The sequence below is a fragment of the Gavialis gangeticus genome, unplaced genomic scaffold (genome assembly GCF_001723915.1).
Source record: "Gavialis gangeticus isolate Ggan-Ray unplaced genomic scaffold, GavGan_comp1, whole genome shotgun sequence".
NCBI lineage: Eukaryota > Metazoa > Chordata > Crocodylia > Gavialidae > Gavialis > Gavialis gangeticus.
The window spans coordinates 203719591-203730040 of NW_017728992.1; the positions used below are offsets into that span (position 1 = coordinate 203719591).

Here is a 10450-nt window from a genome sequence, read left to right on the forward strand (position 1 = left end):
TTTGTTGACAGCTGCTTTAAGTCTTTCAAAAGCAATGCCTTCATAATTAACATAAGTTCTTTCATTATATCTATCTTGTCAAAACTGACAGTTTATTTTAGGTGAAACTTTGTCTGATATGTAAGAAAATGCTCTGGCCTTCTTTTCAGATGGGTCTTCAGAGGTGAGGAGGATGTTTTCAAGTTTGCCTTGTTCTGGTCCACTGTAGCTGTGACCAAAGTCATCTGTGAACCTTTGGGTAGTTTGGTGCAGAGCTCCCATGTGCCCTGTTTGGGGCTTTCCAGCTCCTCTTCCCAGGCCTGTCTATCAATATGTGCTCTTTTGTCTGAACATTTCACTAATTACACTATAACTTACTTTCTCTTTCTTAATCTCTTGCTCATTAGCAGTGAGGAGGTTCATATTTCACTGCTCCCTTCTGGAAGTAGTATCCAATGTGAGCTCCGTCTTCTTTCATAACCTTGGAAAATCCCAATACTTTCTCAGCTGTGTTGACATGTGCATTTCTAATGGTCCTTGAAAACTTTTCTGCATCAAAGATGGAAATCTGTCAAGATAGGAACCATTTTGGAAAGCTGGAGTTCAAACTCCATGATTTCGGAGGCTGTGTGTTTGGAGGAATTGATTTCTCAGCTGATTTTTTGCAAGCAATTTATTTCTTTTGTATGGGTGGCAACCCCTGAGGGCTGGTCACTGCCTGCTTCTGCCCCTCTGTGTGCCCAGCCATTCCTGCAACTTTCTACAGATGCAAAAGTAATCTAGTGGATTGAACGCCGGTTACTCTAGTGTTTCCTAAACTGTGGGGAACTCCACTGGGGGAGGCATAAAAGGTTGCAAGGGAGAGAAGACTAAAAGGTAGAGTATGAATCCTATAAATCCCATTTTTTCACAAAAACATTGAATGAAATTTGGCAGTTTAAGTGGGGGGTTGAAGAGTGGCTGAGATTATTGCAGTGGGGTGTGACCCCCTCAAATGTTGGAAATGCTGGGTTACACCATAGTTATTGGTTATATATGGGGCAGATCCAGGAGGTCCCAAGGGGGCTGTGGGAGCAAGCAACCCGCACTGCAGAGGTGACTGCACCCCCAGCTTCCAACCTGCTCTGCCCATACCAGTGTGGACAGACTTTTTAAAATACCTAAAGCAAGTAAAAAAATCCATGGTTCATAGAATCATAGAAAAGGAGGGTTGGATAGGACCTGAGGAGGTCACATCTAGTCCAACCCCTGCTCCAAGCAGGACCAGCCCCAACTACATCATCCCAGCCAAGGCTTTGTCTACCTAGGACTTAAAAACCTCCAAGGATGGAGATCCCACAACTTCTCTGGGTAACCTGTTCCAGTGTTTTACTACTCTTCTAGTGAGAGAGTTTTTCTTAATATCCAACCTCAACTTCCCTTGCTGCAACTTGAGCCCATTGCTCCTTGTTTTGTCACCTGCCCCCACTGAGAACAGTCCAGCTCTGTCCTCTTTGGACCCCTCCTCAGATAGTTGAAGGCTGCTATTAAATCCCCTCTCAGTCTCCTCTTCTTTAGCCTAGTTCCCTCAGTCTTTTCTCATGAGGCCCCCAGCCCCCTCACCATTTTTGTTGCCCTCTGTTGGACTGTCTCCATTTTTTCCACATCCTTTCTGTACTGGGGGGACCAAAACTGAACACAGGACTCCAGATGTGGCCTCTCCAGTTCTGAACAGCCGGGAATAATCACTTCCCTCAGTCTGCTGACAGTGCTCCTACCAATGCAGTCCAGGATGCCATTAGCTTTCTTGGAAACAAGGGTGCACTGCTGGCTCATATTTATCTTATTGTTCACTGTCACCCCCAGGTCCTTTTCTGCAGAGCTGCTGCCCAGCCTGTCACCCCCAGCCTGCACCGGTGCATGGGATTGTTCCATCCTAAGGGCAGGACTTCGCACTTGTCCTTACTGAACCTCATGAGATTTCTTTTGTTCCAGTCCTCCAATTTGTCTCAATCACTCTGAATCCTAGCCCTACCCTCCAGCATATCTATGACTCCCCCCAGTTTGCTGTCATCTGCAAGCTTGCTGAAGGTGCACTCTCTGCAGTCATCTGGGTCATTGATGAAGACATTGAACAAAACCGGGCCCAGGACTGACCCCTGGGGCACTCCACTTGATACTGGGTGTCAACTAGACATTGAGCCACTGATTACTGCTCTCTGAGCCTGATGCTCCAGCCAGTTTTCTATCTACCTTACAGTGCACCCTCCTTGAAACATTACCATCTTTTGGTCAGCTTAAATCCCTGCTTTTGTCCAGCTGCTTCTGATAACTATGTGACTTCCAGTGGTTTGGCAACTGCCCCATTTCCAGACACTATCAATATGCCAGTGGTAAATTCGCCAGCCCTTTGCTTTGTTTTGGGATACCATGAGTGAGAGACACTGCAGGATAGGCAACAATATTCTAGATCACGTGCAAAATTTAGCTTCTGTTTCTTTTATGCTTCAAACTGTAAATAACAGAGGCAGTTTTCAAGCTGAATTGCTCTGGGTTGAAAGTCAGCTGTAGATAGGCCGATTTGGATTTCTCTTAGCATAATTATAGCTGGAATATAGTTAAAAGGTTCTTTTCACTCTGTTCAAGTAATTCCTGCTATTGTTAACAACCATTTCATTTTAGTATCAAAATGAGACTTCACCCCAGTTCCATAAATGCTCATTCAGGCAATCTCTTATACTTAACTCTTTAAATCAGTAGGGATCTGTACAATAAGCAGTGCCATTTGTCTGGGGAAATGTTACTGTGGCTGTTAAAGAGCAAGAATAAGATAGCTGGGTCCCTTGCACCACAGACTGAATTGCTTGCTTAGGATCCTTGCATTGAATCTACAACATGTTGCTTTTTTACTTCTTTAAGTAGCTCAGTTGTTATCCCTGGGACATCCTGCATGAGAGAAGGTTTGCAGTGTTTCCTTCACAATCAGTGAGGCAGAAAGCAGGCAGAGCATTACTGGACATATGGAAGGGCCAATGTTATATGCTGTGGATCCAGGGTGTGGGAGTTAGCAGTCAGTCACTACCTAATCTCTTGATGCTACATCAGATGAAGTCCGTCCTGAAACCTGACCCTATTCTTCTACGTTCACTTACAGCACACATATCATCAGGCTCTCAATTTTTGCCCACCCCTTCCTTCCTCAGTTGCATAGCCTAAAAATTGGAGGGTCTAGTCATGTATTGCACCCTGCCCCATTGTGCTCTGTCTTTCTGATCTTTCATTCTCTGCTACATGATTTTATTTTATTTTGTGTCATCGGCTGACCTGGGTGTTGACAGGTAGCCCTTCTAAGAGACATGGCCCTGAAGGTCTCGGCACATGCTGACTAGCTCAGTATCATTCCCCAAGTGCTTTTCATGAGTGGTTCTTCATCTTGATTAGTAATGGCCATGCTGCCATCCTCCTCCTTTTTCCTAGCTTATAACTGGCATCAGGCAAAACCTAATGGTTGGGTTACCTATTCTTTACTCAGATAAATTTTCCACTGAAGTCAATGGGAGTAGAAGTTGTGTAAGGGCAGGCCAAATGGGCACCATCGTCTTGGCTGGGATACCACAGATTGAATGGGGAACGTTTTTAGATAAAAGTAGGAGCTTCTGTATTTCTTTGGGGCTGAACCAATTCAGACCTCTGTGGGTCAGACGTGAAGGGAGACAGTTTAATTTAACCTATGGGTCAGATTATATTCCATATTCTCAAATGAGGACCTCAGGCATCAAAGTCAGGACTTCTGTATCAAAGTTCCCCTCAGCATGTCGGTCTCACTGCCACTTTAAGAAAATCTCCCAGGGGAGGAAGCTGCCTTAATAGCAAGTTGTACTAGCTTTAAAGCCGTATTTGTATTGCTCACACAGCAAGAGTGCTTGTCACATGGAAGCCATCAAATCAGAACACTGACATGGCAAGAGAATAAGGAGAGATAATGAAATGAGAAATTAAGAGCATGAAAACTAAATGCTGTAGAAAAGCTGACACTTCATAATACTCCAAGTGAACACTTGCCTGTATTTCAAAGTCGACCGATAAGAAATGATCTGCTTTTCTTATATAACAGAAATAGATAAAGGATTCTGTTTGGATAGCAGAAGATTCCACTAGGCTGCAATTTACGTCTGAATGCTCAATATTTAAGGAAATTGCTTCTTTCATTTTAGCAACTAGCATAAATATATGCTAAAGAGGGATTCATTAGGAAAAAAAATCCACACAACACACAAAGTCAGCTCAAATAATTCTTTTCTTGCTAGCCAGGTGTTTTGCATCCTATTAGAAAATGGTATATTGAGCTGCAGGGGGCTTAACATATGGTATGCATCATTCCTGCCTGGAAACAAAGCTCCCAGATCTCATCTCTGTTTCTCATATCTTGTTGCAGTTTAACATAATTACATTAGTTCTGCGGAGGTGAGAAGCCAAGTAGGGGCAATGCAATTTTCAGTGCATATAGTGCTACATTGGGAGCAACAAGAAGTGCATGGAATGGATCTTGCCAGAGATGGCTTCAAAAGAAAAATCGCTGAGGTCCTTAGAGTAACTCCTCTGAGAAAACCCTGCTGTATAGTATGGATTAGTGGGTGCACTACAGCACGTATTCACAGACCGGCAGTATGCAGCCCAGATCAATGTCCCTCTTGTGAGGACCAACAAGTGCGTAGTGCATTTCAGTGGCCAAAGCCAGAATCCAAGGTCACTTGCAAGGATGCCTATACAATGGTCAGAAGCCAGAGACCAGGACAGGGCTGGCAGGCAAAGGTAGGAAACCAGAGATTAAAAACCAAAGGTTATTCCAAATGCAATCTGAGGAAGGGGACAGAAACCAGGCAGGAACATAAGGCAAGGCTAAACTGAAACCACCATTAGAAATAAGACAGGGACCAGGAAGTAGCATTGACCCATCCGTACCTGCACTTTTGTGAAAACTAGGGGTGCACCAATAAAGATTTTCTTGCCCAATACTGATAGCTAAGGGGTTTTCAACTTTTTTTAAGGAGAGTACCCCTTCTGGTGGGTACTCCTCTTGGTGGGCACCCCCTCCAGTGGGGTGGAGGGGTCCCCCAGAGGCCAGTCACCGAGCAGGGGGGGGTCTCCCCAGCAGCTGAACTCAAGGCAGCAGCGGCATGGCAACACGGCAGCACGCAGGCGTGTGGTGGCAGGGCAGCAGCACTTCGCAAGTACCCCTGCTTCTCCATGCCACCACTGCTGCATACCCCCTGGGGCATTCCCAAGTACCCTCAGGGGTATGCGTACCCCTGGTTGACAACCCCTGTGATAGCTGATTGTTAACCAGCCATATTGGCTGATAGAGATCCAATAACTGATTTACAGGAATGCAGGTGAACATCTCCCTGCAGGAAAGTCTGTCGAGGGAAAGGGGCATGGGGGAGGAAAGGGACAGATTGAGGACCTACTGTGATGGAGGCAGGGAGTGGGGCAGGGGCAGGGGCTGGGTGTGCTGCCCAGCTACAGCACTGCATGGGATCTGGAGCTGGGGTGGGGAGTGGGCTGGAGCCACAGGCAGCTTGTCCAGGGGATCAGTGTCCCAGCACTTAAAAATGGTAGAGGAGGCACTTGAATTAAAGTTCATTTGATGCAGGAATGGACTGGTCAATGCATTTGATGAGCTTTAGTTTAAGCGCCACCACCATTTTTTGGCATGGGGATGCTTTTAACCAAAGCTGAGGTGAACGGGGCAAGGGTAGACGTATGTTGCCTGCTGCAGGCTCAGGGCTCTCCACTCTCCTGCCTTTGGTCTGGGAGCCATGCTCCCCTTGCCTGCCCAGCAGCAGGAGGCACAGCTCACCACCCCTGCTGTTGCCAGGTGGGTAAGGGGCAAGTGGCCAGCACAGGACTCCTGGGGCAGAGGCAGGAGAGTGGAGGGCCCCAAGACTACAGCGGGCAGCCTGCCTCTGCCCTGCACACAAATCTGTGGGGCACATGCCCTCCCATGCCTCCCCCGGGGATGTGTGCAGCAGTGGGGAGCCACACCCCCTCCCCATCCCAGTGTGCCCTCTGGACAAGCCACCCATGGCTCTGTTCACTCCCTGCCCTGGCCCTGGGTCCCATTCACCACTCTGGCTGGGCAGCACCCCCAGCCCCAAGCCCTGTCCCACTCCTTCCTTCACCATGGCGGCCTCAATCTGTCCCCTCATGCCTCTTTCTCTCCACAGACTTATCTGCAGGGCACCGCTTTCCATGCTGCCCGGCTGCATTCCTGGCCACATGCACGCATGTGGCTGCACACATGCACATGGCATTCAGGGGGCCCAGCTAGAAGGCATCTTATATTCATCGGTGAACATTATCACCTACACCAGTCAAAAAAGGCTGATAGCTGATAATGTTAATTTTCCTTTTATCTGTGCCGATCCAATGTGCGACTGCTATATCAGCGCACTTCTAGTGAAAACCCTTAGATAGCTGAGTTGCTTCCTGTGGGACAGGGAACAATCAGAACCAATCACCATTTTATCCCAGGACAAAGTGCAGCCATCTAGATGTCTACATCCATTGTTCCAGGATAAATCTTAAGAAAGTTCACGGGGTATAAAAGTGCTAAGTCTGTCCCAGGTCATTGCAAACTGTGTTTGAACAGTTATCCTGAACTAAATCTGGAACCAATGGCAGAAAAGCAGCATTGTATTCAGCCACTCACGAAACCTTGATTGGAAAGGTGATGTGTGTACATACCAATCCCAGGATATTTGTTCTGAGATGACTACAGAGAGAACTTCTCCAAGGACAAATCCGCTTCCTACCAAATTGACTTCCTAGCCAATGATCAGAGGGAGCCATTTTATTTCTAAATATATTCTTAGCATCTATCAGTTACCCCATCATCTTCAATAAGCCCTTTCTCAATAGTACTCAAGTTTTATGATACTGAATGTAGGCCCTTCCCAGCAGACCTAGTTCTGACTGCACTACCTATCTGACTTCAGGACATGTTTGTCAGTACACTTTGATCCTGAGACACTGAAAAGAGACTTAACTAGAAGGTTAATCAAAGTAAGATGACGATGGGTTAATTGTTATAGTAAAAATTAAACGGCCTCCCTAGCACTTTAGAAATAAGTTAAGTTTTACATTGCAGCCTGGCATTTCTAACCTGGCTCTTGAACATTAAATGTAAATTAAGCTTGTGTAGGGCTTTCTACCTGGGCATTTGAAATACAAAAGGAAAATATGCACTTGGGTGATTTTTATAAAACTTATTAGTAGCTATTACTTCCATCTCAAAAATAATAATGATAAAGTCTTATAGATAACAGCTTGTGCAAGGAACAGAGTGGTTCAGGGGAATAGGAGACAGGTTTAGAGCTTTTCCCCACTCTATCAGTTCAAATCCACTTGGGAGATTAAATTCCCCCTGAGTTTAAATGGTCTTAATTCTAGATGAAGGGCCTTCTGGGCAGCAAATCTGCTGCTAGGGAAAATAGGTGTGTAAACTAAGCACAACATCCCATCAGTTTGCTATGGCTTCACAATCTGCCTGAGAGAGAGGTAAGCTTCTTAGTAGTTCTGTCCAGGAGTTTTAAAAGTCCTCCCTACTGACAACACCAGAGTCTGCCCTTTCCTGGAGCTGATCATCTATTCTGTGGTTTTAAGACATCATGAAATGGTTCCAAAGCAGGAGTGCTGGCCCTCGATCCAGACTTACATTGAACGCTTCCCCGAGTTAACCCAATAATGAGTGAATTTATGGTTATTCTGGCTGGGAAATGACCTAATTTGCATCTCTCCTTTGTGCTGTCGGCCACACCAGCTTTCTCCACAGTTGCCTGATGGACTTCTTGGCTTAGGCAGACCCGTGACTTTACTTTCTGGACCAGGAAGAATGAATTTGGCTCCTAGTCAGTGATCTGAAGTCATTGTGGTCTGCAAGGCTCTCTCAATGGGAAGCTGCAGATGGCATGAAACCACATGAACAGAGGTAGAGCACAGCTATACTAGGCCAGATGAATGTCTCCTTTATCCTGCACTCTTCTCAAGGGAGTGTACAGGGATCAGTGTTTTAGAGGCCAAGTAAATCTTACTAGAGGAGTCAAAGAAAAATGCAGGCAGTGGACATTAGCTGACCTTGGTTCTGTTCCCAGGTCCACCACTGTTGCTCCCTGTGACCTTGGGCAAAATCACTAGATGATCTGCTGCAAAATAAGAACATTCAAAATACTGAAACTTTACAGTCTCCTGTAAGGATGCATTGTGCTTCTTCAGCAAACAGCCACATAAAGAAATCTGACACTGATATTCTCTGAAGTACAAACCATATAACAGCAACTTTATATGTCAGTCTTAATGGGTGAATCTACACATGCCATTAAGGTGACGTGATAAATTCTGGCACAGTTTGCACCAGAATCAGCTGCTCCCAGGCACACTGTCTACATGTGCACCTTGGGACTGTAGCATTTTGAGCCAAGGTGGAGCAGCCCTGGGTTTGCAGCAGGTTTGGGCTGGGGTCAGCTCCAGAGGTAACAGTGACAGATGACAGAGGGGCTGGCTGGGGCACAAGCTTGCAAAAGTGCATTTCAGCACATGTAATTACTCCTGTTTATTCAGTGCACATAATTACTGGCCTTCACAGTACTATCCTATGGCACAGTTAATTAATCTTCTGCACCCTAATACTGGTACACATATAGACAGTGACACTTCACTACGGAGCTAATTAGTCAACTCCTTAGTAAAGGGCACATGTAGATGCACCCACTGGGAATGTCCAGACAAGTTTACATGTGCAGGGCCATGCACTTCCCACGGGACAAATATTTGTGCCATTGCTTGCTGTCCCAGGGCGTGACCCTGCACATACCTGCTGGCATGCAGCAAATTGACCCGGGTGGGGTAGGGGAGGCTGGGACCAGCTGCCCAAATACAGGCTCCCTAGAAGGACACAGACATTAAAGGCACATTTTTCTACTGGAAACTGCAACAACACAACTGAAGCACCAGAGTACATTTTCTCAAGGCCTTAAAACTTTTCCCTTCATTGCTTCACGGGTGCCTCTTGCTTTTTTTTTTGTGCAAACGAAGCTTGTCATTCTTGCTGGCTCAGGGATGGAGCCAGCTGTATCTGTCGATAGCCGAAAGACAGGAATTTGCCATCAAAGCACCATTTAAAAGCTCCAGCCATTCAAAACATGCACAGCCTGGGCTGGGGTGGGGGTGGGGAGGAGGGTATTATTATGTCTTCTTACTGAGTGGCTGACTTGTCTATATTTAGCTTATGTGCTGGATTGCCAGTGTATGCTTGTCCGATGATTACGAAGAAAATGCCATCATCCTGTCTTCATTATAAGTCAGCTAACAAAGGGCAAATCTTTCATTTGTCCATCTCCCCTGAGAATGCCACAGAAAGAATGCTGACAGTCTGGGTTTTGTTCATTTTTTTAACATTGCTTGCTCAAGATAGGCAAGTAAATGGCAAGGGCTAAAACTCCCTGTACACTTTGAAGCTCCAATTTTGTTTTTCTTCTTTAATGGCTTAATAAGTTTGGAATTTGTTAATGGGGAATGTGGTTGGAGGCTGAAAGAGCCTCCTGCATGTAGCCGTGTATCTTTTATTCCGGGAAAGCGCCGTCTGCGGAGAGGGCTGTTCTCTGAGCCATCTGAATGCCTGTTTACCAAGAGGCAGCAGCTGGCCTCATTGTAAAAGAGGAAGCAGAAAGAGAAGCTACATTAGTCATTTATTCCCTGGCGAGGAAAAGACGATGAATCTGTAATGCACTGTAAACCCAAGATTTGCTGCAAGAAGGCCACTTCTTTGGAAGTACCAGACACACCTCAGAACAAACGGTCTTTGCAATGTCATTTACTGAGTGCACAACAAAGCAGTTTTGCAGTTTTAAATTGAGAGGCATTTCCAGTGGGGAAAGCTGGTGGCAGGTGCTCAAGTCAAAACTGGACATCTTTGTTAAACCTGTGCTTTAGCTCAACACAGGTCACTGGACTTGGTGCAGGAATTGCTGGGTGACAGTCTGTGGCTGGAGCTACGCAGGAAGTCAGATTACATCCCCACTTTAAAAAGCCACCAATACCAGCATGGTCACCAACTTTAGGGAGCCAGGATTTCATCATATGGCGTGGTGGTTTGCAAGAAGTGCTTTCCATGAAGGTTGCTGATGAAGATGGTTGAAAACCTGACACTACAAACATTTCTGTAGCTGCCTGGGTAGGAACTCTCTCTCCTCTCCCATGAGAATTTTTTTGAGATTTGTACAATTTGTATGGCTTTGAACTAGGATAAAAAGTCAAAAATCTTTAAAAAGTTATCATAAAACAAGACCAGCCCATCTTAGTTTCATAGTTGGTAGGGTGGAAGGGACCTGAGCAGATCATCAAGTCTGACCCCCTGCCATGGCAGGTGTACATCAACCCTCCTCTTAAAGCCCCCTAGGGTAGGAGCCAGCACCACTGCGCTTGGAAGTTGGTT

General features: G+C 45.9%; 1 long non-coding RNA gene across 1 annotated transcript; it reads right to left on the bottom strand.

Annotated features, from left to right (window-relative positions):
- Positions 1-2135: 2135 nt before the first annotated feature.
- Positions 2136-10450, bottom strand: LOC109299969. Its single transcript, XR_002098080.1, has 3 exons — positions 10367-10450; positions 8955-8958; positions 2136-2148 (listed from the first exon to the last, which is right to left on the bottom strand). It is a non-coding gene; the product is annotated as an uncharacterized LOC109299969 (long non-coding RNA).